Genomic DNA, 6,000 nt, shown 5'->3' with positions numbered 1-6,000 from the left:
TGAGATTTTGTGCTTATTCCTCCAGATGAAAAAGTCTGGCTCCAATATTCTAATCCTTTAGAAAGCAGAAGGAAGTCTGATAGGGTTCAGGTCAGGGATTTCTGTAGGCAGCTAAACTGAATACTTTATGATTCACTAGAAATTTTACAGTCCACCTGGGTATTAGAAACTCAGAAATCTTCTAATTGACTTCTATCTTTTATTTATTTTGCTTATATAGTGGCAACATATTCTGCATGCTTTACTGACATTATCATTACCTGCTGTCCCCAGTGGAGCTCAAAATCTAAATTCACTATCAGTGTGTATTTGGAGTGTGGGAGGAAAACAATACCCAAAGGAAACCCAAGCAAACACATGGAGAACATAAAAAAAAAACATGCAGATGTTGCCCTTAGTCAGACCTGTACCTAGGACCTCCGTGCTGCAAGCACTTCAGTGCTTCTATGGAGGTGTGCATTTCTGTAACATGTGAAAGGTCATTGTGCAGGAAGGTAAAAAATGAAGCTGTGTCCACCCTCATGAATGAATCCAGTGTAATATGCCTCTGGCTGTATAATAGAGTTGCTACCTCATTGTAATCTTTCCTATGATGATAATGAGATGACTGCTGAAAAGTGATTTCTTCACAATGAGAATCCTATTGGGAGGTTCACTTGCCAATGTGATTATTTTTATATTCCAGAAAACCCCTTGCATTAACTGAAATCAACTATGAAATAGTTAACATCTTCTAGTAATAATAACCACACGACTTTGGATGCCACACTAACATGGAAATATTCTAACTAAAGAGATGGCTATAACCACTTTTTAAAATTTACACCACTCTAAGAAAAACAAGCATTGATCAAGTACTTGAGAAAAATAGTGTATGTAAACTATAATTCATCAAAGGTATACATGAAGAAAATTACAATCTCAACGCTAAAAAACAAAATCCCAGCAGTACAGGTTACCTATCACAAATCAGTTCCAGTGTCACTGGACAATAGCAGTACAATAAATAAAATATCTCTTTATACCTTTTTTTTTTTTTTTAAAGAGCAGTAAAGGGCATAATGGAGGTTTGATGTGCAAACAACTGAAAATCTAAGTGAAATGAGGTTTCAACAAGAGAAAGCAGCAGGTCTTCTGCAAATCATGCCAGATTTTTCGGATGGTGAAGATTGGCACTCACAAATCATCATTGCCTTTTTTGTACTTTCCAAAAAAATATTACAGCAGGGAAGAAACAGCAGATGTTGATTCCCAATATTTTATAGCAACTCGGCAGTAAATCGCTCTGATGTAGCCAAACTTTCTGTAGGGGATATTTGTGAGGAGTAAATAATTAGGTCAGATCTATTAAATGAGAGCAGAACTTCAACTAATTTAAAGAGACCTCAAACTGTGTGTCTTTGCAGTGTCCAATACGTGACGAATATCAATAATTTAACTCCATAGGAAATTCACTAAGCTGCAGACATGAAGAGGCACCATGATGCATCACATGTACATCCTTAAGGGAGGCTTAGAAGTCATTTCCCCTTACTATTTTCTCTCCATAATTATTAAGCTTTAGAACTAAGTCTAAAAAATACATCATTTGGTATAAAAATGGTAGTAATAAAACTAATGAAAAGTATAATTGGGGCTTCCATGTCAAAAGCTCTATACAGGAAGCCACATTTAGCCAGCTGTACAAACAGCCACAGTAGACCTCACACTACCTTCACTGCTAACACCTCTTACCACAATAAATGCTCACACATGGCCACATTGCAGATTTGTGTTGCGCAGATATGTATCATGGTGCCCATCCCCTGCTATTGGTTTATATTGGACTTTTTAAGCCTCTGATTCTAGATGGAGGCATCCAGTTTTTTTTCCCTCACAGATACAGTGGATATAAAAAGTCTACAATATAAAATGTCAGGTTTTTGTGCTGTAAAAAAAATGAGACAAAGATAAATCATTTCAGAACTTTTTCCACCTTTAATGTGACCTAAAAACTGTACAATTCAATTCAACTCAATTGAAAAACAAACTGAAATATTTTAGGTGGAGGGAAGAAAAAGAAAAAAAAGAAATTGTGGTTGCATAAGTGTGCACACCCTCTTATAACTGGGGATATAGCTGTGTTCGGAATTAAGCAATCACATTAAAAATCATGTTACATAGGAGTCAGCATACACCTGCCATTATTTAAAGTGCCTCTAATTAACCCCAAATAAAGTTCAACTGCTCTAGTTGGTCTTTCCTGAAATTTTCTTAGTTGCATCCCACAGCAAAAGCCATGGTCCACAGAGAGCTTCCAAAGAATCAGGGGATTTCATTGTTAAAAGGTATCAGTCAGGAGAAGAGTACAAAAGAGTTTCCAAGGCATTAGATATACCATGGAACACAGTGAAGACAGTCATCATTAAGCGGAGAAAATATGGCACAACAGTGACATTACCAAGAACTGGACGTCCCTCCAGAATTGATAAAAAGACGAGAAGAAAACTGGTCTGGGAGGCTACCAAGAGGCCTACAGCAACATTAAAGGAGCTGCAGGAATATCTGGCGAGTACTGGCTGTGTGGTACATGTGACAACAATCTCCCGTATTCTTCATATGTCTGGGCTATGGGGTAGAGTGGCAAGACGAAAGCCTTTTCTTACAAAGAAAAACATCCAAGCCAGGCTACATTTTGCAAAAACACATCTGAAGTCTCCCAAAAGCATGTGGGAAAAGGTGTTATGGTCTGATGAAACCAAGGTTGAACTTTCTGGCCATATTTCCAAAATATACAGTCATGTGAAAAAATTAGGACACCCTTTGAAAGCATGTGGTTTTTTGTAACATTTTTAATAAAAGGTTATTTCATCTCCGTTTCAACAATACAGAGAGATTAAAGTAATCCAACTAAACAAAGAAAACTGAAGAAAAGTCTTTTCAAGATCTTCTGTAAATGTCATTCTACAAAAATGCCTATTCTAACTGAGGAAAAAGATAGGACACCCTCACATGTATTCCCTCTTAAATTGGCTCAGATCTCACACAGGTATATCACACCAGGTGCACATAATTAGTAGATCGTTACTCTGCATGTTGAATGAGGCTTGCCCTATTTAAACCTCAGACATTTAGTTTGGTGTGCTCCTGACTGTTGAAGTGAGAGTGAGCACCATGGTGAGAGCAAAAGAGCTGTCAGAGGACTTCAGAAAAAAGATTGTAGCAGCCTATGAGTCTGGGAAGGGATTTAAAAAGATCTCAAAAGATTTTGAAATCAGCCATTCCACTGTCCGGAAGATAGTCTACAAGTGGAGGGCTTTCAAAACAACTGCCAACATGCCCAGGACTGGTCGCCCCAGCAAGTTCACCCCAAGAGCAGACCGCAAGATGCTAAAAGAGGTCTCCAAAAACCCTAAAGTGTCATCTCGAGAACTACAGCAGGCTCTGGCTACTGTTGATGTAGAAGTACATGCCTCTACAATCAGAAAGAGACTGTACAAGTTTAACTTGCATGGGAGGTGTGCAAGGAGGAAACCTTTGCTTTCCAAGAGAAACATCGAGGCCAGACTGACATTTGCCAGAGATAAAGTTGACAAAGACCAGGACTTCTGGAATAATGTTCTTTGGACAGATGAGTCCAAAATTAAATTATTTGGACACAACAGCAGAGGACATGTTTGGCGTAAACCAAACACAGCATTCCAAGAAAAGAACCTCATACCAACTGTGAAGCATGGAGGTGGAAGTGTCATGGTTTGGGGCTGCTTTGCTGCAGCAGGACCTGGTCAGCTCACCATCATAGAATCCACGATGAATTCTACTGTGTATCAGAAGGTGCTTGAAGAACATGTGAGACCATCAGTTAGAAAATTAAAGCTGAAGCGGAACTGGACCATGCAACATGACAATGACCCAAAACATACTAGTAAATCAACCAAAGATTGGCTGAAAAAGAAGAAATGGAGAGTCCTGGAATGGCCAAGTCAAAGTCCAGATTTGAATCCCATTGAGATGCTGTGGGGTGACTTGAAAAGGGCTGTACGTGCAAGAAACCCCTCAAACATCTCACAGCTGAAAAAGTTCTGCATTGAGGAGTGGGGTAAAATTTCCTCAGACCGATGTCGAAGACTGGTAGATGGCTACAAGAACCGTCTCACTGCAGTTATTTCAGCCAAAGGAGGTAACACTCGCTATTAGGGGCAAGGGTGTCCTATCTTTTTCCTCAGTTAGAATAGGCATTTTTGTAGAATGACATTTACAGAAGATCTTGAAAAGACTTTTCTTCAGTTTTCTTTGTTTAGTTGGATTACTTTAATCTCTCTGTATTGTTGAAACGGAGATGAAATAACCTTTTATTAAAAATGTTACAAAAAACCACATGCTTTCAAAGGGTGTCCTAATTTTTTCACATGACTGTATGTTTGGCGCAAAAAGAACACTGCACATCACCAAAAGAACACTTTACCCACAGTGAAGAATGGTAGTGGCAGCATCATGCTTTGGGGCTGTTTTTCTTCAGCTGGAACTGGGGCCTTAGTTAAGCTAGAGGAAATTATGAACAGTTCCGAATACCAGTCAATATTGGCACAAAACCTTCAGGCTTCTGCTAGAAAGCTGAACATGAAGAGGAACTTCATCTTTCAGCATGACAACCACCCAAAGCATACATCCAAATCAACAAAGGAATGGCTTCACCAGAAGAAGATTAAAGCCAGAGCCCAGACCTGAATCCGATGAAAATCTGTGGGGTGATCTGAAGAGGGCTGGGCACAGGAGATGCCCTCGCAATCTGACAGATTTCGAGTGGTGTAATAAAATCAAAAGATGCTTCAACAAAGTATTCGTTTAAGGGTGTGCACACTTATGCAACCATATTATTTTTTTTTTTATCTTTTTACTTCCCTCTGCCTAAAGGATTCCAGTTTGTTTTTCAATTGAGTTGCACAGTTTATAGGTCACATTAAAGGTGGAAAAAGTTCTGAAATGATTTCTTTGTCTCATTTTTTTACAGCACAGAAACCTGATATTTTAACAGGGGTGTGTAGACTTTTTATATCCACTGTATATGGATCCGAACTCGAGGTATCAGTCGGAACCAAAGCAAAGTTCAGATCAAAGTTATAAAGTGGTTTTCCACTTTAAAAATCAAATACGGAAGTTATTCACCAAAGTCTTCAGAAATAACTGACTTTGTCTCATCGGAGGTTGTACATTTTAATGGTGTATGGAGACAGATCTCCATACAGCATTAATTCAAAGTTTTGAGTGAAACGACTTCGGATCTAGGACCCGAAGCTCACTTCGCTCATCACTAATCAAAAAGTTTTATGAAAACTCAGTGACCCTTTAAACGTTCTCAAATTAAACTTTAAACAAAAATGATTAGTGATGAGTGAATCTATTCCAAACATTCTCTGAATGTCGGCCAACATTTTACAGGTCAGAAGAGAAAGGGAAAAGAAGGAATCTGCCACCCAAACACCACCAAACAAAAGTTACTAGACCCGAGATACCATGATAAAGCTAGCATCTTTATTGAAAATTCATGTTTAAAATATATGATAAAGTCACATAGATACAGATAAAAAATAATATGGGGGAGCAAGCTTACAAAGTACAGATAATTCACAAAATCTAATCAATCAATAGTAGTAAAGGCAAGTGCCAAAGGTACCACACTGCAGGGCTCCACTAAGATCCCTATGTAGCAAAAGTAGCAGCACGGTTCACCCACAACTCCTGATGCATGTTCTGCCAATGGCTTAGTCATGGGGTGGGGTTAGTGTTCTTAAATAGCAAAAGAGGTTTAATATGGTACTATGAGACCACAGTGCATCATACACAGCTTTTTAGGACAACTGGGGCACTTTCATTTTGGACCAACTTGAATCTACTGGCCAATTCATGCAAACTAGACCCAAAATGAATTTCAAGAAACTTGCTCATCTCTACAAATGATAAAAAATACCCCTGGAATTATGGTTCAATTCTGTATCATTTACCACGTATAGATATTTGGGG

General features: G+C 38.6%; 1 pseudogene; it reads left to right on the top strand.

The window, feature by feature from the left end:
• The window catches only part of LOC122925882, a 2,558,103-nt pseudogene that overhangs the window by 2,420,875 nt on the left and 131,228 nt on the right, over positions 1 to 6,000 (top strand).

This window comes from Bufo gargarizans, chromosome 2 (assembly GCF_014858855.1).
Source record: "Bufo gargarizans isolate SCDJY-AF-19 chromosome 2, ASM1485885v1, whole genome shotgun sequence".
NCBI lineage: Eukaryota > Metazoa > Chordata > Amphibia > Anura > Bufonidae > Bufo > Bufo gargarizans.
This window is presented reverse-complemented; position numbering and strand designations above follow the sequence as displayed.